This window comes from Triturus cristatus, chromosome 8 (genome assembly GCF_964204655.1).
Source record: "Triturus cristatus chromosome 8, aTriCri1.1, whole genome shotgun sequence".
Taxonomy (NCBI): domain Eukaryota; kingdom Metazoa; phylum Chordata; class Amphibia; order Caudata; family Salamandridae; genus Triturus; species Triturus cristatus.
Window position 1 is genome coordinate 1,000,283,268 of NC_140591.1, and position 27,192 is coordinate 1,000,310,459.

The window sequence follows — 27,192 nt, forward strand, 5'->3', positions numbered from 1 at the left end:
GCCAAAACCACCCTTGCCACAGAGAAAAGGATCCCAGAAGTACAGCCAAGAATCGGGGTTCTACGCTGAAGAGCAGGTAATCAAACCAAAACGCGCAAGCGCTGTATCTCAGTACTGGCTGAAAAATGAGGGAAGTGACTCTGAGGGAGACTTCTGACGGTGCCGAAGAGAGGAGGAGGAGTGCGTACTTGGCGCAACTCTAGAAATAGACCAGGCAGGACCTTTTGTAGATGGGAAATTTTTTTTATTTATTTTTTTTTATTTTTTTTTTTAAACCGTTTATTACAAAGTTCAAAGAATATACAAAGATGGGCCTACAACCTTCAGGCCGGCCGCTAGCAAACAAGAGGAGCATATGATACACACAGTAGAACGCATGCTGCGGCAAAGGGAAACGTACAGGAGTTAGCAGCGTTGATGGCCACACCATCCGGACCCCACATAACGGTTTCTTTTTAACATAAATAACAACAAAAAATCAAACCACAAGGCAACCCACAATCGAAAACAGCAGCATGTGCTCCCCTAGAAGGGGGACCCTACCAATCCATAGGAGTATCAAGGGGGGGAGAGGGTCAGGACAGGGACTGGGTGGACTCAGTGCCCGGTACCGGAGAGCTAAACCGGCTAAGGGGACGGGGCAGGCGATGGATCGGGCAATAACGGCGGGGCACAGATTCCCCCGCGGTAGGCGTTCCAGGGGCCCCATACTTTCACCCATGTCCCAGGCTTACCTCTCGCTACATACACCACCTTTTCCCGAAACATGCACCAGTCCATATTTTCCTTCCAGGCCGAAACAGTCGGGGACCTCTGGGAACCCCACAGTTGAGCAATATCGCGCTTGGCCACCATATATCCCAGAGTCACTCACCACGTCTGTGGCGCCGAGTAGTCGGTTGGTTCCCACACGTTCAACAGGCATCTCCTCGCTTCGGGCAGTAGCGACACACGCGTAACCACCCGCAGGACCTCATGCACACCACGCCAGAATCGCTCCACCTCTGGGCATTCCCACAAAATATGAAGAAAGGTCCCCAAAGAACCACACCCACGCTTACACAACCCGTCCACAGCATAGCCCATACGCAATAGCCTTGGCCCCGTTATGTAGACCCTATGGAGTATCTTGAGCTGGACGAAGCGAAGGCGGGCCGGTATGGCCACCTCTTTCGGGGAGGCCACCGCAGAGACCCAGTCCTCGTCGTCCAGCTCCAATCCATCGGCAACCCAAGCCTCACGAAGATTAGTCAGCACTCCCGAGCGGTCATTAATCAGTTTTTTATAGATTAATGAGATCGTGCTTTCCGGTACATGTCCATCCAGCACTCTATCCTCCAGAGGGGAGTACTCCGGGATGGAGGCGACGTCCGGGAAGGCGGAGCATAGTGCATGACGGATCTGCATATACCGAAAGTACTCCCTGTCCTGCAACTGGAATTCCGTCTGCAGCATCTCAAACGTTTTGAATCCCCCCCTCGTCCAGAGATCCCCCACCCTGCTGATGCCTATCATGTCCCACTTCTCGAAGCCCTTCGAGGTCCACAGGGAGCCCAACTGCTCAGATGCGTATAGTGGTGACGCCCGGGTCAAACGATCCTTCCACCCCATCGCTACATTAGCCGCGTGCCACACTCGTACCATAACACGCGTGGGGCCCGTCAGACGTGCGTCGAGCGAGCTGGAGTAGAGCGCTCGATTATAGTCACCACCCGGCAGTAGCATCTTATCCATTTCAAAGGCCGGGTTTAGGGCGGGCCCGTATAGGCCGTGGTTAATCGCAGTCAGCTGGGAGGCCCAATAATACCGTTTAATATCTGGGAGGGCAATCCCCCCGTCATACCACGGGAGCGTCAGCTTCGCCAGGGCGATACGCGGTCTCCCGTCCCAGAACAGGCGGCGTTGCAAACTCTCCACCTCGCGGAAGTAGCGCGCCGGGACGAGGTCCATTGTATTCTGCAGAGCGTACAGGAAACACGGCAGCGACATCATCTTAAACAATGCCGCCCGGCCGAGCGGCGAGAGCGGCAAACGCCGCCAACGCGCGACATCCTCCTTCAGGCGCTGGAGGGGGGGAAGCAAGTTCCGATCATACCGGGCCTCCGCGTCCAGGGTAATAAAGACACCCAGGTACCTAAATCCCTGCGGGGCGATCTGGATAGGACAGCCCCGCGGAAGGATAGGAGCCTCCCCAGAGAGAACATACACGCACGATTTAGCCCAGTTGATGACAAGGCCGGAGTTACGACCAAATGAATGCAATACATCAACCAGTACTATCAGTGATTTACGTGGGGAAGCCAGGTACAGGAGAATATCGTCAGCGTATAGAGATACGCGGTCCTCATACTCGGGGGTCCAGCGGAGACCACGAATAGAAGGTTCCCACCGCAGCCACTCCGCCAGGGGCTCCAAGGCAAGCGCAAAAAGGAGCGGCGATAACGGGCAGCCCTGCCGCGTGCCCCTGCCCAACTCAAACGGAGCCGACACTCTACCGTTCACAACCACCTGCGCCAGTGGGCCAGAGTACAACAATTTAACCCAGCTGATAAACCCTGGGCCAAACCCAAATTTCGCGAGCGTCGCCCAAATATATGGCCATTCAAGTGTGTCAAACGCCATAGTGGCGTCCAAGGACGCCAAGATGGCCGGCTCCCGTATGAACGGGACACGTGCGAGCACCCCATGCAAACGCCGCAGGTTAAGCGCTGTGTTGCGATGGGGAATAAAGCCGGACTGGTCCTGGTGGACCAAGTCACACACTACGCCGACCAGCCGATTGGCCAACACCTTGGTGAGAATTTTGGGCTCCGCATTCAATAACGAAATGGGTCGATAGGATGTGACCCGGTCCCGTGGCCTCCCCTCCTTGTGGATAACCACGATGGTAGCCAGACGCTGGTCTAGCGGGAGGGAACCCACCGAGTGGGCCGCAAGGAACATAGCACGGAGATGCGGCGCCAGCGTATCCGGTCGCAGTTTATACAACTCGATGGGAAGACCATTAGGACCCATGGCCTTGCCGGAAGCGACCGAGCGTATGGCGAGGGCAATTTCTTCGGAGGTTGGAGCGGCATCCAACGACACTCTGTCCTCCTCCGAAAGGGAAGGCAGCGCGATATCTCTGAGCAGGGCATGGGAATCCTCTTCAGAGCGGGAAGACACCGGGGAATACACCCCACGGAAATAGTCCGCGAAGCAGGAGACAATTTCCTCCGGTTCAGTGACACACACACCATTCGTTTTCTCAATCAACGGGACAGCTCTCTCTTTTTTGTCCAGCCACGCAATCAATTTACCAGCCTTATCACCCACATCATACAGTCTCCCCTGTTGCTCTCTACTGAGGCCCCTGGCCGCCTCCGTGACGAGGGCCTTATAGGCCGCTTGCTTGAGTTGGAGAACATGTAATTTGTCATCCGTCACCCCACATTCTAGATCACCCTCCAACTCGGTTATCTCAGCTTCAACACGGGTCACCTCCTCCCGCTCGCGCCTCCGGGAGTGGGAAATAAGGGACAGGGCCTCTCCTCGGAGTACTGTCTTGAACGCCTCCCACAGTGAGACCGCCGATGACACAGACCCCACATTCTCGTCAAAATAGCGCTTAAGGGATTTAATCAGCTCTGCGCGAATGGTGGGGTCACGCAGGTACCAGGGATGGATCGGGACCACCCTACCCTCTCCCCTCGGCAAAATATCAAAGTGCAACAAGAGCGGGGAGTGGTCCGAAATACCCCGTGCCAAATGGCGCACCTCTCCCACCCTCCCCACATAAGCCGCTGGGACCAGGACATAATCTAGCCGTGAGAGACTACCATGAGCCCCTGAATGGAAGGTGTACTGTAGCTGCGTGGGATGTTTTAAACGCCAACAATCCACCAGCCCCAGGGTATCCAAGAGGCCAGATAACCACGCTTGGGCCCGGGGGAGATCCCTAGGGGGGTGACGATCCACAGTTCCGGAAACTACAGCATTAAAATCCCCCCCCCCACCACTAGAATCCCCTCCGGAAGGCCAAGGAGGAGGCGCCCCAGGTCCGCAAAGGTGGTCGTCTGCAGCCCCGGCGGGACATATACTGACACAAAAACGACCACTCTGCCCTCCATTCTGCCCACCAAAACCGTGTAACGTCCCCTATCGTCATGGCGCACCTCATCAATCTCCAACGGGAGCGAGTTTTTAACCATAATGCCCACACCCCTTGAACCAGACGTGAAGCCCGAATGGGCCACAAGGCGGTAGCCCCGTCGATTCATAGCGCAAAAGGAGTTGCCAATGAGGTGCGTCTCCTGCAGAAAAACTATATCGGGCGAAATTCGCTTCAAGAACTGCAGGACCACACCTCGTTTTATCCTGTCCCCCAGTCCATTAACATTCCAGGACAACAAACTCAGTCCCCTACCCCCCATCATAAACAGAAGTCATCACTCGTCCCCCAGAGAGCACTGTAGAGATAACACAATGATACGTTTGCCTTGTGGTGTAAACGAACAACACCCCACCCCAACCCACCCACTCCAACAAAACTCCCCCCTCCCTGCACCCCTGCATGAGCCCGGACAGCACCCCCAACTTGCAGTGTGCCTGTCGCCCCTATAGAATGAAACTAGCTAGACCCCCTAGAGGAGGAAAGAGTACCCCTTCTAGACCCCACACAACCTCCATGGGAGGGGAATGTACAAAGACAGACGCTTGATCGAAAGTAGCATCGTATTCGTCCAGAGTGAGGCCCAATATTGACCCCTCAGTTCCGATCCAGTGGGCCGTCTCCTCCCGCCGCCCCCCCCGCCATCTCGATCACGATCCCCAGACAGAGTGTCCAGCCAGTCCCCGGCCGCTTCGGGACGATCAAAAAAGTGCGTGCGACCATCCACCTCCACTCGCAGCTTGGCCGGGAAGATCATGGCGTATTTTAAGTTCAGGTCCCGAAGTCGGCGTTTGACGCCCAGGAAGCTCAGTCTCTGCTTCTGGACCGCTTGGGTGAAATCAGGGTAAAAGTTCACCTCCATATTTTCCAGCTTAACCGGCCCATGTAGTCTGGAGGCTTGCAGGATCGCTTCTCTGTCCCGAAAGTTAAAAATCCGGGCAATGAGAGGTCGCGGAGGGGCTCCGACCTTCGGCCTTCCCCCGGGAACTCTGTGGGCCCTCTCCACGGCAAAAAATTTACTCAGTCCCCGAGGCTGGAGATGGGTAGCGATCAGGTCCTCCACAAATAGATCCGCCGCCGCTTCCTCCCGTCCCTCGGGTACTCCGATGATGCGGATGTTATTCCTCCGGGCCCGACTCTCGGAATCCTCAAGGCGCCGATCCATAAGTGCACTCGCCTGACTAAGCCGGCGCACCTTCATTTGTAGTGCCGCCACCTCAGTCGTAAGGCCCGATGCGGTTTGGGCCAAAGAATCAACTCGGTCGTTGGTCTTGGAAAGATCGGCCCTCACCAGGCCAACATCCACAAGGACCGCGTCGATCTTCTGTGCCAGGGTGTCGAACCGCTGGCCCACCGAGGCCTTTATCTCGGAAATGGCGCCCATGACGTCGTGGAGAGTCAGATCCGTGGGCAAGTCCGGGGCATCAGAAGGGCCCTCAGGGGACTTGTGCGGTCCGCCGGGAGGTCCCCTCTGGAGGGTATAGCGGTCCATGCTGTTGGCCTGATGGACGGTGCCACGCCGGGTCGACTTGGTCTTTGACCGATCTCCATCTTGTTTCGTGGCCATCGCCGCTGGTCCCACAATCGCACCAGCAACGCCGTAGAGGGCAGGCAATCAGGGCCACGAGCTCCGGGGGGGCCACCCCAGATCGGCGGGGTGGGTCACAGCCGGCAGGCAGGCAGGGTCCCCCAGCGAGGCCACACCAACACAAAAAGCTCCGCGATCTCACTTGCAGAGACGGTGCGAAAGCGAAAGTGCGGGGTACGCGACTCGCCAGGCCCGGCCCGCCGTTGTTGTTCACTTTGCCACTGGGTCACCCCCCAACGCAAATCCGGGGTCCGGCGAGAAGAAGGCTGCAAACTTCAATCGGTGCTCACTCCGGCACCCGAGGTCCGATTTGAGAACGGAAAACGGGTACCACCTCAGCTCAGGCTCACCAACACAGTCCCCTCAACCGAGGCAGGATGAATTCAGGATAGACGTAGGAGGTTGCGGAGGTCCTCGGGAGCCTCGCACCTATGCGGCCATCTTGGTTGCGCGCTAGGCTCCTCCTCCCGTAGATGGGAAAATTAATGGTGAAGGTATCACTTTCCTAGTTGACACTGGGGCCACCAGATCAACTGTCAGGTCAGCTGATATAAAGAATCGTCCTCTCTCGGATGAAACGATCCAAGTGGTTGGTGTGTCCAACACACAGATCAAAACACTACGTACTGAACCAGTAAGGGTTAGAATAGGGAAATGTTCAGATATGCACCGATTCGTGGTGTGTGACACAAGTCCTGTGAACTTGCTAGGCAGGGATCTGCTGTGCAAGATGAATTGCACTATTTTCTGTACTCCAGATGGTATAACCTTTGAGACACCTGATGAAGATGTGCTATACAGAATGACCATGGATAACAGAGAATGTGAGGCTTTGGGAACATATGCAATATTTAATCCGGATGCATTACCCCCAGAGTTGAAACAGTCAGTGAAAGCAGTAGTTTGGGATTTTACTGGAGAAGATGTGGGTCTGATGAGAAATGTAGATCCAGTAAAGATTACTGTAAATGAGGGAGTGGTTTACCCAAACATACCGCAATACAGATTGACACCTGGAATAATTGAAGGAATAACATCCTTAATTGAGAAAATGATCCAGCAAGGGGTGTTAAGAGAAATATTGAGCAGCCCATGTAATTCACCGATAATGGGACTGAAGAAACCTAATGGAAAGTTCAGAATAGTACAGGATTTGAGAAAGATTAACAAGATTGTTGTGCCATGTTGTCCTATTGTGCCAAATCCATCAGTGATTTTGTATCAGATTCCCCATGATGCAGAATGGTACACGGTAATTGATTTGTGTCATGCTTTCTTTTCAATCCCATTACATCATGATAGCCAGCCGATATTTTCTTTTAGATTTGGAGAACGGATTTTGGCATGGTGCCGAATTCCACAGGGGTATACAGAGAGCCCCTCAATATTTAATCAATTGCTAAAGAAATCTCTGGAAAGTATGACAATGCCTGAAAATTCAGTCTTGGTCCAATATATTGATGACCTACTTGTGGCATCAAAAACAAGAGAAACTTGTGAAGTAGACACCATTGCATTACTGAATCACGTGGCGGGTGGAGGATTAAAGGTGTCCCCAGCCAAATTGCAGTTCTGTAAGAAAGAAGTCCAGTATCTGGGATACAATATTGAGAAAGGCCTGAGAAAAGTGACTATTGACAGAATCAAAATCATTAGGGGAATGAGAGCCCCAATGACACAAAGAGAGGTGAGAATGTTCCTGGGAATGGTGGGTTACTGTCGTCAATGGATAAGTAATTTTTCCCTGATTGCCAAACCATTGATTAAATTGACCAAAAGTGAGGTGAAAGACCCATTGGAACTAAACCCAGAAGAAATGGCTGCATTTAGAGAGTTAAAAGACAGACTTTGTGAAGCTCCTGCCCTAGGAATGCCTGATTATGAAAAGGAATTTGAGCTGTATTGTAGTGAGAGAAATGGATGTGCACTTTCAGTGTTAATCCAGAAACATGGACGTCTGAGGAGGCCAATCGCCTATTTCTCAGCAACTCTTGACCCAGTAGCTGTGGGTTTGCTAGGTTGCCTGAAAGCAGTAGCTGCTACCTGCAAAAGTCTGGAACAAAGTGAGGGAATCATAATGGGATACCCTGTACGGGTATTCGTACCTCATGATGTGGCAATCCTTTTAACAAGGAGCCGGACACAGTTCATGTCTCATAGTCGGCTGACTAAATATGAAAAAGTCATTCTTGGTGCAACCAATGTAAGTCTGGAGAGATGTGTGAATGTGAATCCAGCGACACTGTTGCCTGATGCTGAATGTGTGGGAGTGAGAAATTATGTTGATCATGATTGCCTGGATGTACTTGATTACTGCACAAAGCCAAGGCCAGACATAAGAGATCTGCCACTGCCTGAAAGTGATCATGTGTTGTTTGTGGATGGATCTTGTCTGAGAACAGAGGAAGGAGTGTTGAGTGCTGCATATGCTGTGTGCAAAGTCTCGGAAGTTGTGGAAGCATCACCCTTGAAAGGAGTTAAATCCGCTCAGGTGGCAGAATTGGTGGCACTCGCAAAAGCATGCAAGATTGGGAGACGTGTGAGAGTGACTGTGATGACTGACAGTATTATCTCTGCAGTAACTAGCTTTCTAAAATTGGCCATCAAATTTCGGAACTCAATGCAATCATCCTAAAATGCACTTTATGTCTTTGTTTATTTTAATCTTTTTATCTGTTTTTATCTGTATCAATTATGTATTGTATTTTTTAAATGTATGCTTTTATGATTTTGCTCTGAAAACCGAATAAAGCTTTCTTGACTGACTGACTGACTGACTGACAGCCAGTATGGCTTCGGAGTTGTCCATGATTTTGGCCAGCTATGGCTACAAAGAGGTTTCCTGACCTCAAGTGGAACTCCCATAAAGAATGCTGAAGTGGTTGGAAAACTGCTAGAGGCGATACAGCTGCCTAAAGAACTAGCAGTTGTAAAATGTGCTGCTCATGGTCATGGTGACGATTTTGTAACAGTTGGTAACAAGTTTGCCAATGACATAGCACAATATTGTGCAAGGAACAATCACTCAATTAACAGGAGTAAAGAACGGGAAATGTCTTCTTGTTCATTAATGTTTACTAATGAAGGGGGGACATGGGAAGAAGTAAAACAGCTGCAGGATAAGGCAGACGATGATGAAATGAGAGATTGGGTGAAGGCAGGTTGTGCACCTAGAGAAAAAGATCATGTGTGGGTCTATAGGGATGGAAGACCAGTCATGCCAAACAGCATGCTATCAACAATGGCAAGGATGTATCATGGCCAAGGACACTTGGGGAGGGATGCTATGATAAGAGGCTTTAAGCAAACCTGGTACAGTCCAAAGTTTAGACTGATAGCAGAAAGCCTCTGCCAGAGATGTCTGATATGTCAGCAATTCAATCCTGGAATGAAAACAGTAGTGAGCCTAGGAACAATAGGCAGGGAGGGAGGACCCTTCACAAGAATGCAGATAGACTTCATTGAAATGCCCCCAGTCAACAGGTTGAGGTATGTCCTGGTGGTGGTCTGTTTGTTCTCAAGGTGGGTGGAGGCGTACCCAACAAGAAGAAATGATGGGATAACAGTGGCCAAATTACTGTTAAGAGAATTCATCCCAAGGTACGGGTTCCCAGTAACAATTGAATCAGACAGAGGAGGACATTTTTATAATGAAATCATGGGTCTAATTTGTGAAGCATTGAGTGTACAGCAGAAGTTGCATTGTGCCTACCGACCAGAGGCTTCTGGGGTAGTTGAGCAGATGAACGGTACTATCAAAAACAGAATTGGCAAAATGTGCTTAGCCACAGGAATGAAATGGCCCGATGTCTTGCCTCTAGTCTTGATGACCATTAGGTCTACTCCAGACAGAACAACAGGTTTGAGTCCACATGAAATTATCATGGGACGTGCTATGAGGCATGCATATGTACCAGTGAACAAGCTGATGACTATAACTGATGACATGATTTTGGATTACTGCAAAGGCCTGGCTGGCGCAGTTCATTCTGTGTTTCACCAGGTTGGAGAAGACGCCACCACACTTGAAAAGAAACCAGCCCATGATCTGAGCCCAGGGGACTGGGTAAGGATAAAAGTCCACAGAAGAAGGAATTGCCTGGTTCCAAGGTGGGGAAGGCCAAGACAAGTCATCTTGACCACAACGACAGCTGTGAAGTGTGCTGGTGTGAAGAATTGGATACATGCAAGCCACACACTGAGAGTTCCAAATCCTCGAGATGGTACTGGAAAAGAATACTTTGAAGAATCAGATTCCAGTGATGATGCAGACAGTGAGGCAGTAAGAAGGAAAAAGAATCCTGAAAGTGGGGAAAGTGAGTCAAGAGAAATTTTCATCCCACCAGAAGAGGTTCTGAAGAGAACAGTGCAAACTGCAGAAGCAAGTTCAGACTCAGAAGAATTGCCTGAGGTTCCAATTGACAGTGACCAACACAAAAAGAAAGAAAGAAAGAAAAGAACATTCCAACAGAAGAGACACCTGAGTCACATGAAGGAATTGGACAAGTTCCACCTGAGATAAATACTGAAGAAAAAGGGACAGACAAAGACAGAGAGGGACAGATTGCGGAAAAACCCCGAGGAGGTGTAGGGAACATCAACAACAAGCTAGGTGAAGGGACAAGTAGACAGCAAGAAGATTGCGTGTCGGAGACCCGAGGAGGGACAGAAATAGGGAAATCTCAATTGGTGGAAAAAGAGACTGTTGGAGAAAAGGAAGTTGTTGAAGAAAAGAAAGCTGTTAACGAACCAGTAGCAACTGAAACAGAGTCTGATGAAAGTGACAATGAGATACATGGAGGACGAGTTCTGAGAAAGAGAACTTGGCTTGGAGAAAGAAACAATAAAGAAGGGAAGCAAAAGAGAAATGCTAAAGGAGATCTTTGGCCAAATAAGATAAAGAGACTAAGATACAGACTGACACGAGTTAACTCTTCAAAAGCTGAACAAGTGAACGAAGTGTCAAGTCAAAATCCAACTAAAGAAGAAGAAACAGCAAAGATACCTGAGAGAACCAAAAGAATAAGGAAACCAAACCAGAGGTACAAGTCACCGGAATGGACGTATGTGGCACTGCCTGAACAAGGAGAAGAGGCAGACAGTCAAGGAAGTCCAGAGGAGGCTTTACTGAAAGTGGTTGCTGAAGAAGGAGCTGTGGGAATCCTGAGAGTTATCTTGTCCGACATTGGAGAAGAGACGAATGTTCAGGACCTGAAACAGTTTGATGATGATGAAGAAACAGTGAAAAGTGATGAAAATCCAAATTGAGTAAATGGAAGGAAAATTCACTTGGAGAAGAAGAAGAAATACTAAAAAAAAATTAGTAGAGTGTAATAATCTGTTGGGTACTTGCTGCCCTTAAAAGTTCAGTAGAGGAGTAGAAGAGGCTAAGTCAAAAGACACGGTCAAATTAACAAAATGGCTAACACTGAGAATAAAAGTAGATGTACCTTTCTGAAAAGATGGTGCAAAATGTGCTGCTGCTGTACAGGTTTATTAATGCTGCTTTGGAGCGTGCTTGCTCTACTGATTTCATTTAGAGTCACTATAGACACTTTAGAAGGTCATACTGAGAACAAGACTAATATAGGGAAGAGTCCATTAAAGGTAGTTCCAACTAGAACTAGTAATATACATATACATAAAGATAGGTCAATTAACGATTTTTCTAGCAATGTTTTTTCTAAATTGTTGTATGAGTATGTAAAGACAATGGAAGTAAGGGATTGCTACGTCTGCATGCAGTTTCCTGCCTCTGTTTCGGAAGGAGTGACTTATCATCATCTTCCGGCTACGTATGGAATTTCCTGTAGTGTGTTGATTAGTATTTTTCATCAATTAGGGAAATTAGATTACAATATGTCTAATATAGATAATATTCTTGGGCAGTTGCCTATGAATAAAGCATTGAATCCTGCAAAGGATGCTAACACTTTAGGTGAGATTTTGCTAGAAACCAAAGAATTAACCTTAGACTATGTTTTTAGAAATAATTTAACTTGCAGTTTGAAGGGAGAAGAGAAGAATTTTCTAGACATGGTTGAGAGAAGAAGGTTGAACATGCACAAGAAAGCAGAAGGGCATAAAATGAGTGACACAATGTGGGATATTGAGAAAGAAAAGGAGTTGAAAAATGGAGCCAGTCCAACTATGGCTATAGATGCCCCACAGAAAGGAAAACGGTGCATTACCAGGAAGAGATCCCAATATGATTATTATTTCATAGGGACTAGTGAGTGCCATGATACATACTTTATTGCAACCGGATGGGGATTTAGAGGAGGAGAAGATCCAGTTTTTCCGGGAGTGTATTATATTTGTGGGAACAAGGCATATTACCGTTTGCCTGACCATTGGTTTGGTACATGTTATGTTGGCCTGGTCTTTCCAAAGATTTTTCACATGGATAGAGTAGATGATGCTGAACATTCTAACACATTAACACGCTATAGAAGAGAAACATGGACAGAAATTGTAGGTGATATTTTTGGAGCTTTAATTCCAGCAGTGGGAATTTCTTTGAATGCATTTGGCATTCGGAAGCTGTCAACAGTGGTGGATCGCTTGTCAACAAGCACCGCTGGAGGCTTTCTTTTGGTTAATACAGAAATGGTTGCTTTGCGTGCTATGGTGATGCAAAATCGACTTGCCCTTGATATTCTTTTGGCAAAAGAGGGTGGAGTCTGTGGAATGCTGAAAGTTCAACATTGTTGCACTTACATTCCTGACAAAAGTAAAGATCTAAACGTTTATATCAAAAATATTACTGATTTGCATGACAAATTAGTACCACTGGAAGCTGAAAGTATCTGGACTAAAATGGCTAACAAGATGATTGTTATTAAGAACTTTGTAGCTAAAATAGATAGTATCATATCTGGTAAGATATTATTTCCATTAACTTGTGTAATAGTTGCATTATTGATTCTTAGATTAGGATGTATGTGTTGTAGATATAGAAAAAAGAAAAAGAAAATCACAAAAGAAAATGTTAAAAAGAGACAAAAGAAATCAGAAAGAGATCCACAAGAAATAGAACTAGAAGAGCTAAGAGAAAGCATGTATATAGAAACTAAAAAGGAAGATGAGATGGAAACTAGGGTCTAAAAACAAGAACAAGAAGATATTTCAAATTCTTCCAAAAGGGGAAACTAAATTGATTTAGGGGGTTTTGATTTTTGTGGTGATTATATATCACCAAAGGGGGGATTGAAGGAGCAGGGTTTTTACTTTAAAACCGAATACCTGTTTCATTTTCACATGTTATAACTAAAAGTACTACTGATTAATTATTAAGTATTAAAAATGTGTCAAATGTTGTCTAATCAACCTTATTAACAAGAGAATTACACGTGGGAATGCTATTGCATGGCTACAATAATAAGTGAACTAAGTTGGTGAGCAAATTGACAGAAATCGATGTTGCTTATGTGATGTTATTGTGTTTGCGCTTATAATTAATATGCATTAATGGCTTTTGATGTCGCAAATGGCTAGATAAATACACACACATAAGGGTATTAGCAGGGGAATAACACTGTATAATCATTTCTGTGCAGTAATTCTGTTTTATGTTTATTTTTGCTTAAGTTGTCCAATGTGGCCTACCCGAAAATGGCTGCCACCTACAGCCTGCACTCGAGTAGATGGAATTTTACAAAAAGGCTTCGCTCTGCCTATGACCTTGCACCTCCGATGAACTGAAAAGCCATAAGCATGATGACAAGTCTGGGACATCTGCCAAAAGCCCCTGGAAGACGGAAAAGTTGATACGAACTTGATGTGAACCCACTATTGAAACAAATTCACCTAGTAGAGACATCCGTAAAAGTAACGAATTAGTCATGGATGTTCAATTCTGCTATTCATTATTTGGGACAATCTATGCGTGAGAACATCTCGCAGAATATCGAAAAAGTACCAAGATGACATTATTTCCGCCATTCATCCGTTCTGAATAAAGAAATGTAACTTTATAACATGTAAATTTTAGTATAAATAATAGTAGACTAGAGAGGTCTAGCGCCACTTCTTCCCGAGCTGATGATGCGAGGTCCCTATGCTGACGGAGAGGACGATGACTCTACATGACGGCAGAAAATTATAATTCTTCTACAGAGGACCGGTTCTGACTTAGGATCTGACATTTAGACAGAATAGGTAAATATGAGAGAAATGAATTTTGCATTTAATTGGCTTTTCTTGAAATTTTAGATAAATGAACAATCTGTTTGAATTTCTGTCTCGGGTGATTATTTCTGGTCATGTTTATTGATTTTATTGTGTATTCTTTGAAATGTATTTTGTTAGATCTATAGCAACTAGCTGGTCGCATTGACCTCAAAAGTACAGGCAGATTAGATAGAGCTCATGTGAAAGGTGTTTTCTCCTTTACAGGGCACGGATAGAGTGATTTAGGGTGAATGTTGGTGTAATGGGCCCCACCAGCGTATGATGTGTGTATGCGTGTGTGACTGTGAAATCATTCCATCCGTGGAAGTAGAGGGGATTCGGAAGCTCTGATCTGCACCACTCCCGCCAGCCAAGTAAAAGGGGTCAAGGAAAACGACCACCGGGGGGGGGAGGAAACTCCTGTCTTGGCCTGCCTGACTTCAAAATGGTGGCCGGGAACCCCCTAATGAGAGTTCACGCAGGTGGCACCCCTGCAGCAGGGGGGGAGACTGGAGAGAGTCATTGAGGCACCTTGGCAGGGCTTAAGACGAGGAACAGATGGCCCAGGCACAGTGAGACACAGAAACACCCAGCACATGCCTTGACCTTAAGATGTCATCTCGAGTAGACCCACCATTTCAGGGGCTAAGAAGGACCTGGGCACATATCAGGGACAACTCTCTACGGATGCGTCCGTTCCCCGCAGCACAAAGAGGGGACCCCCAGAGATAAGAGGGGCCCGGGACTACCTGGCAGAGGGCACCTAAATAAGCAGTGACGAAGTTGTCAAACTACGTTGGCTGATTTTAACTCCTAGGTCAAGAATCCCTTGCCTGACCCCAAGATGCAAGCCACAGTGGTCCCTACCACGTTGTGCTACTACTCTGAGAAAAAAACGGACATCAGCCAGACCTCGAACACATCCCCCATCCGGCCTACCCATCAGGATACGGAATCTGTGAACCTACCTCTGACCGTGGAGACCTAGCTTTTAGACCGATGCCCGGTAGAGCTACTTGATAGCTAAAGAGGAGATGGGCTGTGGACTACCCCTTCAGCCGTCACCTACCCAGCCAGTTTTTGGGCAGAACTTACTTCATCTCTCCGTTGTATTTTCCCTCCTGCTCCTTTACTCCACCCCCTTTCACGCTCCATTTATCCCTCCTCTTTGCTCTTTAATTGTTTTCCCATTGAGATCTAGCTGCTTGGCTGATGCCCGGTGGAGCTACCTGATAGCTGAAGAGGAGATGGACTGTGGACTTCCCCCTCAGCCTTCACCTACCCAGCCGGACTTTAGGCAGACTCTCCTTCGTCTCTCCATCCTATCTCCCTCCTACCAATTTACACCACCCCTTACCCTTCTAAGCTCCATTTATTTCGTCTTTTACGCTCTTGAAATGATTTTCTAGTAACTGATGTAACTTGTAACTGATGTAATTTTGTAATTTTGTGGAACCTTATGTAAAGCGCTCCGATACCTCTGGGTCTAGCCAGCGCTATATAAAACTCAAGTAAAAAAAAAAAAAAGACTAGACTAAGGAAGCAAATCAACACAACAGGTGTGGCCCAAACAGCCCAAAAGGCATGTTCTCTCTCTGTCTCTCTCATTCTCATTCACCCCGCTCAAGGGTGTTGCCCTCCCTGTGATACTTTCTGGCATGATACTTTGTAGTGGTAATCATAAGTGAGTGAGGGAGCGGTGACTCCGCATGTCTGCTGTAGGACTTCATACAGGTTAGTACATGTCACCCTCTGACAATGATCATGTATCCGCAACTCATAATGTAGGTGTCAAGACTATGCCATGAATTATCACAATGGTGTAAGCCAAGCATTACACAGGAGATGGAGCTGCTCATATCCTGGATGAATACAACATGCTAAGAAGTACTACCTTTATGCCAGGGCCAGCATGCATGTATTGTGAACACTATCATGCTGTGGATTCTTACAGTAAAGCAAAATTAACTACCAGCATTTCAGGGCCACACTATCCATGATGACATAATAATTACATGGATGCTATGAATTACCACAATTTTACAAGGACTAGTATAATTCTTTAGGTGCTGTGGATTCACGCAATTTGCCAAGAATTGTTAACTTCATGCAGGGTCAACGTTATTCTAGTAGAGGGCATCATCATGTAATTAATGCCCACAAAAAGAATTACCATTATTATGTTTAGGCCAGCATTTTTTTAAACTATATAGTGTCACAAGTTCACATAGCATCTGTTGTCTTGCATTGTCTTCTGTAACTTTTATGAAAAGTGTTATGTTGGGCTCCAGCTCGCCACACCCCGAGAGCTCGAGGATGCCTTGTGCCTCGAGGTCTCGTGGGCAACAATCGAAGAGAACGTCGGGTTTTGAATGGGGAGGGCGTCAGTCGGTGAGGGCCGTTGCTGCGGGCTGCTGTACCGGCCAAGTACTGGGGTCCTCCTCTTCTGTATTGCCATCAATAAACAACTTACCTTGCTAGAACCTTTGTCTCTTGTGACCATTCTTCTACAACAATTTGGCAACGATCTTGGCTGGTGTTCTGATGAAGGTGGCACGCAGATGTGGTGGACGAATGAACGCCTCGTAGTCCCGGAGCCTCAGAGAAGGTGTAAGAGCTGTCTGGAGAGCGCTGCCAGCATGCAAGCAGTTCCCTAGTCTGTGGTGGCAGCTGGGTGGTGAGCGGGGCGCACTCTGAGTCAAATACAGGTTCCCAAGTTGTGGTGGCAACCTGATGTCAAGAGTGGAGAATACCTAACAGGAAGGCAATTCCACTGTGTGAGGCGGCAGCTTCTTTACTCCCTCCATTATTTCTGGAATTTTGCCGGGAGTGGAGTTTTGGCGTAACCTAATTTGCTCCTCATGCACGCTGTCTACTCTCCCCCTACATCAACTGATATCACAGTTCCTGAAAGTGGAGCCTCGGAGGAGTCAGCTGTTGAGTGGTGGAGCTGCGAAGGAGTTTGGCTGAGTGGTGGAGCCGCAAAGGAGTTCTGTCTTGGCCAATACCTGCCGAATAACTTAATCTGTCTTCTGCTCTCCCGCATGATGTCTTCGGCAGTACGCTGTTGGTGTCGCTTCCTGACAGGTTTCGGTGATACACTCACCTGGTAAGATTGTTCCATAGTGCGTTAACTGTTTTCTTCGGTGATATGTATCTACACAGCCTCAATATTGCTATTCACAGTTTCTTGTTGGGTAAAAAAACAGTGGATAGACGTGACATCCTTAAGCTTCCTATGGTGATATGCACACCTGGTAAAATTGTTCCTAGTGCATACACCAACTCATTCGGTGATATGCACACCTTGAATATCTTTAAATACTATTTGTCTTTGTTCCTTTGTGCATACAATAACTTATACTGTGATGTGCACACCTTTAATACATTTAAATGTTTGTTCTTGGACGCATTATAAGGTAATTTTATCTGAGTGAGATGTTTTTGCTCATTAGATTATTTTTGTATTCTATTACCACCATTGCTGTAATGTGCACACCTCTTTATTATCAACGTTTGTGAACTTATTCACTCACAAGTGTCATTTCTTGTATTGATATATTTTTGTACCCTCACTTTATTACGCCGTGTGTTCTACTTCTATTAGTCTTGGAAGCTTCTGTTGATAATTTGGTACAAGTACCCGCTGCATCACCTCATGTTTCTGTTATCCCACGACCCTTTTTCTTGATGCAGCCAGGCACATCACAAATGCCTTGAGATGATTGGGTTCCTATGTTTGATAACTATTTGGAGGCACTGGATGGAAGTGAGTTAAAGCCATCTCATAAAAAAGCTTTGTTGTTGAGTGCTGCTGGTAAGGAGGGTCAGAGAGTTTTTAGATATCTCCCTCGAGCGGCTGGTGCAAATGGAGAAATTATTCAAGATGTGTATATGGAGGCTAGATGGAGACTTGAGTTACGTTATGCCAAGGAAGAAAACTTAGGGGCATATCAACAAGGGCTTTATCTCTGCTTTTTTGGCTTTAAAAGCCAAAAAAGCAGAGATAAAACTAGCACCCTATCAACAACAGGGTGCTAACACGCAAATTTGCATGTTAGCACCCTTTTACTCTACACTTCCCCTTGCATCTCTAATGAGATGCAAAGGGGGCGTTCCAGAGTAAAATAATAGGAGAAATGTCGCTAAGCGACATTTCTCCTATTATCAAGAATGTCGCTAACCCTGTTAGAGACAAAAAAAGCAGCGCTAACCGCGGTTAACGCTGCTTTTTTACGTCTGCTAATTTTCAGACTTAGCCATGATATCCTATGGAAGGAGGATATCATGGCTAAGTTTGCCTGTCCCTATCAACAAGGTAACGTGTGATTATCGCTGGGTTTCCAGCGATAATCTCACGTTAGCCTGTTAGCGTGTAGATTTTTATCGCTATTGAGATAAGCGTTGCTAATAGCACGCTATCTCAGCGATAAAAATTCACGCTAGCCGGCGATAATTATCCTCACGCTAAGAGCGCTGAGCGATAATTATCGCCGGTTGTTGTTGATATGCCCCATAGTTGTGTCTCGATACAAGTTCTACATGCAACATCAGAAGGTAGAAGAGAGCATTAATGCATTTGTGTCAAGACTTTGTGAGTTATCCACCAAATGTAAGTTTGGGGATTTGAAAGAGGAACGTATTAGAGACCAACTTATTGTTCGATGTGCCAATAAGAAAATTCAAGAAAGGTTATGGGCTGCTAAGAATCCTAGTCTTAATGGTGCTATAGGTACAGCCAAAGTTTTAGAATAATCCAATTTGTACATGAAGGAGTTAGAGAGGACTGATCAAAAAGTAGATGTTTCTGAGGTGGGTGCTGTGAACAAATTCCTTGAACCCAGTACCTCTCGGGCAAACATTTTTTTCAAAGGGGTAAGTCCGTGCCCCCCCCCTGTTTCCAGCAACTGTTGCAATCGTTGGGGCAATCTCAACCATGGTTCTGACTCTAAGTTTTGTTTTGCACAAAATCAAAATAAAGGATGTTTGAGGTGTGGTCACTTTGGTCACTTCGCAAAGATGTGTAGGTTGGCTCGGAGGGGCAAAGTTGCTTGTGTCACTGAAGAAAATGTTCAACTGGTTGAAACTCCTGACAGGGTTTTATGTGTTGATGAGGGCATGTCTGGAGATTATTAGGATGATTCATGCAGACACAACAGACCCAACGCATTGTTTACGGTAATGGAAAAGAAGTGTTACTCATGATAGACACTGGTTCCAAGTACACTATTGTCCTCAAAATCTTGTTCAAGCGCTTGTGGGAAGGTACAGTTCTGGAACCCACACCCTCTGGATACCAAGGGGAAACAATTGACATTATGGGGTTCATGGAATCTCGTACTGAGTTTGGAGGGAGGTCCGCTTGTGGAAAAGTCTATATCTCGGAAAGTGGACCTGCTATTTTGGGTTGGGTTCACCATTTGACCTACATATTAAAATTGACCCAAGGGCTCCTATGCAAGTCACAATAGTAGAAGATGATTCTCTTGAGGATATTTTGAATTCCTATAAGCATGTCTTTGATGAGAAATTTGGTCTCCTCAAGGATTATGTAACACAAGATTGTTTAAAAAAAAATGCTAACCCTGTACAGCACAAACTCAGAAGGGCCCCTGTCATTGTGAGAGAAGGAGTAAAAACATTATTGAAGGATATGCTTAAGGAGGGAATTATTGAACCATTCGAGGCCTCCGATTGGGTTTCGTCTGTAGTTATCACACGCAAGTCAGATGGTCGCCTGAGATTTTGTGCGGACTTGAGGTCGCTGAATCAGAATATCGTTGCAGACACCTTCCCACTGCCAAAAGCCAATGAACTGGTCATGTTACTAAAAGGTGGTAAAAAAAATTCCCACTTGACCTTAAGAGCGCATACCACCAAATCAAGCTCCACCCGGACAGCTTTTATCACCCTAGAGGGGACTTTTCAATTTACCTGCATGCCATTTGGTCTCTCGTCTGCGGCCAGCATTTTTCACCATATGATGTCTTACATTTTTAAGGGTGTACCCAACATCTCGTATTTCCAAGATGATATCTTGGTCTTTAGTGCAACTGTTCAGGAACACAATTCTGTATTGAATCAGACCCTACAAAGAACTGCTGATGTCGGAATAACTTTGCGCAAGCAAAAGTGTTCCTTTCTCACTGAAAGTGTTGAACATTTTGGTCATACATTGTCATCCCAGGGTGTTAAACCCTAAATTAAGCCTTCTCAGAGCCATTGAACAATCCCCAAGGCCCACTGACAAAGAATTGGGTGTTCTTGAGTACTACGCTAAGTCTGTTAAATCTTTTGCTGTCAAGACTGAGAGACTCAAGGTTCTTTTAAGGAAAGGGCAACATTTTGTGTGGGGCCCTGAACAACAAGAATGCTTTGATTGCATCAAGAAAGAGATTTGCAATGCTGGCATTTTATCGCCTTTGATGTCAAACTACAGACATTATTAACTGTTGATGCGAGTGCGATAGGTTTGGGTGCTGTTCTCTCTCAAAAACATTGTGGAACTGAGAGGACAGTAGCCTTTGCATCCAGGACGCAACCTAAGTTTGAAAGGAACTACTCTGTTATTGAGTGGGGGACGTTGGCTGCTACTTGGGGGTGGAACATTTTCACAATTTTGTCTGGGGTTCAAAATTCTTATTACGTTCTGATCGTAAACCTCTCTTCACTATTCTTTCCCCTTGAGGGGCCGGCAAAGGAGCTTAGCCAGGTTAGCAGCCAGGCTAGAATAATATTGTTACTTTCTTAAGTACATTCCTGATTGGCAGAATAAAAAAGCAGTCTGCTTATCTAGGTTGGCTGTAGATAGTCCTCAGGTGGACAACACACTTGCCTCGAACAAACATGATGATCCTGTTGCTTCTGTGGACGATCTGGTGTGTGAAGGAGAAGGTGCATTTTCCCAGGAGGAGTGGAATGTGGAGATGTCTAAAGATGATACTCTTGGTGAAGTGATGCGTCTGGTGTCTTCTGGTAGAAGGAGTGACAGTTGTGTCTCTACATCTGTGCGACCTTTTCTTAAAGTATTGTATGAATTGTTCACTTGTGGCAAAGAAACACCCATGAGAGGTGACAGGTTTGTCCCTCCATTTGGTTTGAGAAGCAAAATTATTAAAATGGCACATGAGGGTAATCTTGGCCAGTGTTTGACTCTACGCTGAGTCAAGGCTCAATTTTGGTGGCCGGGCATGGATAGTCACATTATGGATTGTGTCGTTAATTGCAAAGTTTGCAAGGAGAGTGAGAAGAGACTCAAGGTAGGAAAGCAAGTGGTCATGGGTCACATCTCCAATCCTGGCAAACCCTGGCACAGTGTTTGCATAGATTTCATCAGCCCGATGTCTGATTTGGACGAAGATTGTAGATTTGCCCTGGTGGAGGTGGATGTGTTTTCCAGGGTGCTTTCTGTTGTGTTTTGAAGGAAGTCTCCACCATATCCACCATTGTAAGTCTCAATTATATTTTCCTGGAGGAAGGTACCCTTTCACTCCTAATTATGGACAACGGTACCCAAATAGTTTCCCAGGATATGAAACTTTTTCTTAGGAAGCATGGCATCTCTCACCATCGCACCACTTTATATTATCCCTAGGGCAATGGCATGGTTGAGAGGGCCAACAGAACAGTGAAGGGTGCCATACAGATGACGGTATCTTCTGGTTTGGATGTGAAGAAAACCGTGCAAGACCATGTGTGGGCCTATCGCACAATCATGCAGGAAGCTACTTCCAAGTCCCCTTTTGAGATTATGAGAGGCAGGCCTCCTGGGAGCAAGATTGTGCCTTCCTGGTTGAAGGAGTTGGTACATAGAGATGGCTCTCTAAACCTTGAGGAATTGAAGGTTGCACGCTCCAAGGCAAGTGTTGTGGAAGGTGATTGGGTCAAGATCAGATCTGGGCGCACAGTTAGAGGGCTGTCCAAGTTTAGAGGACCCTACAAAGTTTTGTGAGGTTTAGACTACTATGTCATTCTTAAGAATGGTGAACGCTGGAATCAGCGCAGAGTTGCTCTGTACCAAAGAGGAGGTTTTTGTTCAAGAAAGGAAGAGAGAGAGTGTAATGGCTACTTGTTCATGGATGATGTGGAGTTTGGCCAAGGTGGACAAAGACAGCAAGTTCCTGTTGCGTCAGGAGAATCTGTGTTTCCTATGTGTAGTAGTGAAAGGCGCACCACTGATGTGAATTTTGAGAGTGGTGCAACCACTAGGGTTGGTAGAGTTTGTAGACCACCTACGTATCTAAAGGATTATGTTTCTTAATCTTCTTTTCTACTTTTTGGTTTCCCTCAGACCTTTGTTTCTATTTCTCTCTTTTCCATGGCTTAATTACTCTCCTTCAGTTTGCTTTCCATTTTCCTTCTCTTCCCCTCCTTCTCTCCACTTTGTTTTCAGTTCTCTGTTCTCATGCTGAACGAAAGGAGATGTGTTATGTTGGGCTCACACTCCCTGCACCACGAGAGCACGAGGACGCCTCGTGCCTCGAGGTCTCGTGGTCAACAATCTAAGAGAATGTCAGGGTTTTGAATGTGGAGGCCGTCAGTTTGTGAGGGCAGTTGCTGCGGGCTGCTGTACCGGCCAAGTGCTGGGGTCTGCCTCTCCTGTGTTGCCATCAATAAATAACTTACCTTGCCAGCACCTTTGTCTCTTGTGACCATTCTTCTACAACAAAAAGCTTGTGAATTGAACAGCCGTGGCCCATACGAACTGGCAGAGGGGCCACGCCTCCACCTTTTTCCTGACAAGTAGAGTGTCTGTCAAGCTGAACAAAGGTGAGCCTGAGAGACACTCTTCTTGTTCAGGTCAGGCAGCCTGGAGCTAGACTTGCAATAAATGTGCAGGCTCTCGGCTGCTTGAGCTTTGCCAGGCTGAGGTTTTCACAGCCCTATTTGCGTGACCTCCTCAGCTTGGCAGAGTGCCTCAAGGCCCTCCATCTGGTGATGAAGAGGAGAGTCACTGATTTCCTTGGACCTGGGTGCTTCAGTTTTAATCCCTGAAGTGTCCAGGGCCAAATGACAATCAGTGGCAACAAATCATGGAGTGGGGTGGAGTCAGCAGTCTCACTGACTTTAAATAATGTCATGTGGGAAAATTGATTAGGAGAGTTTAGAGAAGAAGAACTTGTCATCCTCAATGAGGGACAGCAAGAAGGTCTGATAATTATAAGCCTCTTAGATGTGATGTACCATAAAAATAAACTAAAGGACTATACCTACCAATAGTCCCAATACCATTACTAAATAATCAGTCAGTTGGCAGTGAAGAAGGCTCAATCGTTTATTAAACAAAATACTCTATAGAGGAGCCTCTCCGAACCTCACTCATCAGGTGCGCCGAGAAGACTGTTGGCTCATATTCAAACATGAGATTATATACTTTTCGATGCAACACATACAATCACTGTAAAAGGAAAAACACCAGTTGGACCTCGAGCTCCAGGAAAAGGACCATATATGGCACACATCAGACCAGTACAAAGGCTTGACTATCTATTACTGATGAGGTCAGGAGGGGTGACTTCCTTTCGTCTTGGTGCATGGAGAGTATAGATACGGCGCCTGCAGGAATGCGCTTATCGCCCATAAAGTCAGATGCGACCTTGAGTCTTAAAACAGTTGAGTAAACAGCCTACCTTCAACTGCTACCAGTAACTCGGATGAACTGGGGCCTGACAACTGCACATGATCAACACTTGATCACGGCCCGTGCTTGAGCATATGATCAGAAGATGGCGTCTGTATGGTTCTCGGCCTACTCTTTTAGCAATAGATATCCAGGGAGGAAATAAACAAGTTTCTTCCAAGCAAAAGCATATATATCAAACAAGGAGTGTACGTATAGATGCATCATGCTAACATAATATAGGTCCGATACTCCATATATACGGGAAATCTACCTTTTTATCCCTCAGAACGGCCCTTTTAGCATGATGTAGCTAACTAAAACAGTTCAATCTTCAAATATTCCCTCATCAATCTGCATTAGGTCCATGAGCTACTGCTGAAGTGGCTGAGCTTTTACCGCTGTTGGGGATGGACCAGACACAGAGGAAGTGAGTTTTGTCGCACAATAAGAACAACATGCAGGTCCACATTGTACACAGACATAACACGTGAATATGATACCTGCTATACATGCCAGCACCATCAAAAATTTCCATCCCCAAGTAGACAGCAAACCCCAGAAACAACCAGAGAGAGACCACGTACCAGTTTCTACATGTATCTCGGAAGCTAAATGATGTAGCTTCTGAATAGCCAAATGAACGGAGGGGGCAGAGTCAGGAATATAAACACAGCAAGAGCTGCCGATCACACGGCATCCTCCTCCTTGATCTGCCAAGATAACGTCTAAAACCATACGGTTTTGAAGCGAAACGAGTCTGGTCGCCTGTAGCTCTACTGTTATATTGGTCAGTATTCCTGCAGTAGTATTAACTACCCCTTCAACTACTCTAGACAAACGTCGTACTTCTTGGCTAGTAATCATAGGCCCCCAAAAGGGCAACACTCCCTTCATAATGTCGGTGAAATACTGCAGTGGAGTATCGGTCTGATCTATATCAGTGGTATCTATCACCCTTTTATTTCTCCTGATAGGCACGCTACGTTTATTTAGTCGGTGATCCTTGTGATAATTAGAAGGGGCAATAAAGACTGGAGGGTACAGGAAGGACAGGTAGCAACGTCCAGTCCAACCTCGTGGAAGCCAAGTATAGGCACTTTCTCCGCAGACAAAATATACATTAGGAGGGGTTAACAACGGAGCGCTGCTAAAGGTACGCAACCGATAAGTGTAATTACATTGGCTTTCTCCTACTGATATGTACCCTACTCCTTGAACACAAAACGTAGGGGTATTGTTTAATACAGGCACTGGAATAGCCCTATCTACAGTAACATTACGGTCCTGAAAATGTCGATAATATTGAGTGAAATTGAATTCAACAAAGTACGAATTTCATTTCTCAACCAAGTGGTATTTTCATGCGTTATATACATATTCATACAGGCATTCGGATCTAAGGTTCCCTCTCCATTATTCCCATCGGGGTTGAATCCTTGATGAACCTCAATATATGCTAAAATCATTTCATAATATCTCTCTGAAAACCTTTGAGCGTCCACAGTGTAATGCATATACATCATAGAAAGCAATTTGAACCAAGCCTCGCTACTTCCCAGATGGGACAAAAGTAGGGATATAAATAAGTCGTGCTTGTGCATAACAGATGGTAAAAGACCACAAACCCAACAATTTGTAGTATTGGTGGCACTATGTACTTGGTGAAGCATTTCAATAATGCGTTTTTCACATAGGTCTGACAATGCCTTTCCTTATGAGGGGCTAAAGTATGCAACACATGTTCCGGAGGTGGGGTAGTTGTCCCTAAAACAGTATGCATAGATTGGTGAAATTCTAAATATATGAATACTCCCAGTAATATAAGTAGCAATATTGCTATAGTAGCTATAACTGCAATCTTAACACGATTGGTCCAACTAGAAAAACAGGCATATATGTAGGAAATTGGTGTGGTACAAAAGGACGTTCCTCTTCAGGAGCAAAACGAGCAAAGGGATACATGCTAACTAAAAGTCCAACAATAAGCTAGGGCAATGCAGTCCAACCTGCCAGAGGGTACTTCTTTCCTGTGTCCGTTTAGAGCCTCACAGGCAGGCTCCTATCGTTTATCACAGATAATACCAAAACAAACTTCTCACGTTGGAGTTAGGTTCTCACACTACCCTTGAAGAAAAACACAACCTGGGCCCCTTTGAACAGGAAATTCAGTCTTTCTTTCTGAACAGAGCAAACAAATGTTCAAGGCTCTCAGCGCGTTCAGTCCAGTGTCTCGCTCAGTGCACCAGAAGCGTATCTAACAGACATTCATAGCACAGGTCTGTACCCTATCACTCAAGTCTCTCCCTATCTCCTAATATGTTCACCTGGTGTACCGTGCTGTTTTCTGGGCCGCAGATTGTATCGAAAATGGCCAGGCACTTCTTGATCAGGGAACAAAACAGAGGAGGATGATTCCGGTGAAACAGGGGTACTGCGAGCCTCTGGGTTAGCTGTAGAAACAACAGAATCTGGGGCGATCAATTGTGCTGATGACAAAGCCCCTTCTGAGCCCGGTGCACCTTCTCCTTGCCCTTCTCCAATTACCTGGGTGTCAGAAAAAGGGATGAATCGAGGAACTCGCTCACTTTCCTGAGTCAGAACCCCGTCCTGGATTCGCTGATCATATGGAAGCGGGAGGGGTAGTTTCTTCAGATGTGACACATGAATCCAGTGCCGCTTGCTGTTCACTTTTACCGCAGTCCGCGTGGCCAACAATACTTGAAACGGTTCAGACCAATGAGGATCCAAGCTGGATTTTCGCTGATAGTTACGGACCAAAACCCACTGTCCTGGTTTCAAGCGATGTCCAGGACCCTCCGGCAGAGGCTGTAAAACTGCTGAAACCTGTTGATGAATGGAACGAAGATCTTTAGTCAAAGCATACAAATACTCTGTCAGCATAGGACACTCTATATTACAAAACGTTCTGGGTCTCGGGACGCCCCAAACATTAGCAGGGCGCCCAAAAATGACCTCATACGGAGACAAACCAGAATGAGAATGTGGGGTAACTCGTATCGACATTAATGCCAGTGCCAGAGCATCTGGCCACTTCAATCCAGTACTTTCTTGAATTTTTGCTAATTTGAGCTTTAATATCCCATTATACTTCTTGACCAGCCCAGCGGACTGGGGGTGTCAAGCCGCATGGAATTTCTGTTTAATCTGTAGTCCATTACACATATGTGTGATGAGTTCTGCATTAAAATGACTTCCGTTATCACTCCAGATCACCCGAGGCAATCCGTAGCGAGGCAAATACTCCTTTACCAATGCTTTTGCCATTGCCAAAGCAGTGTTTTCTTTTGTCGGGTAGGCTTTCACCCATTTACTGACAGCACATACCACGACCAGAACATACTTCAAATTGTTAACGTGCTCCAGCTGGATATAATCCATTTGAAGCACCTCAAAAGGCAAAGATGGTGGTGCAAAGTTTCCACTCAGAACAGGCTCCCTGCCCCCTGGATTATGTCGTAAGCAAACCATGTAATATTTTACCAAATGAGCAGCGGTCCTAGAAATATTGGGATTGTACCATACAGGATCTAATAATGCACAGATACCTTTCACCCCAATATGAGCTGAACCATGTGCCATAGTCACCACCGCATTCACTAATGCATTAAGCAACAGCCGCCACTGCTTTTCTGTCAGATC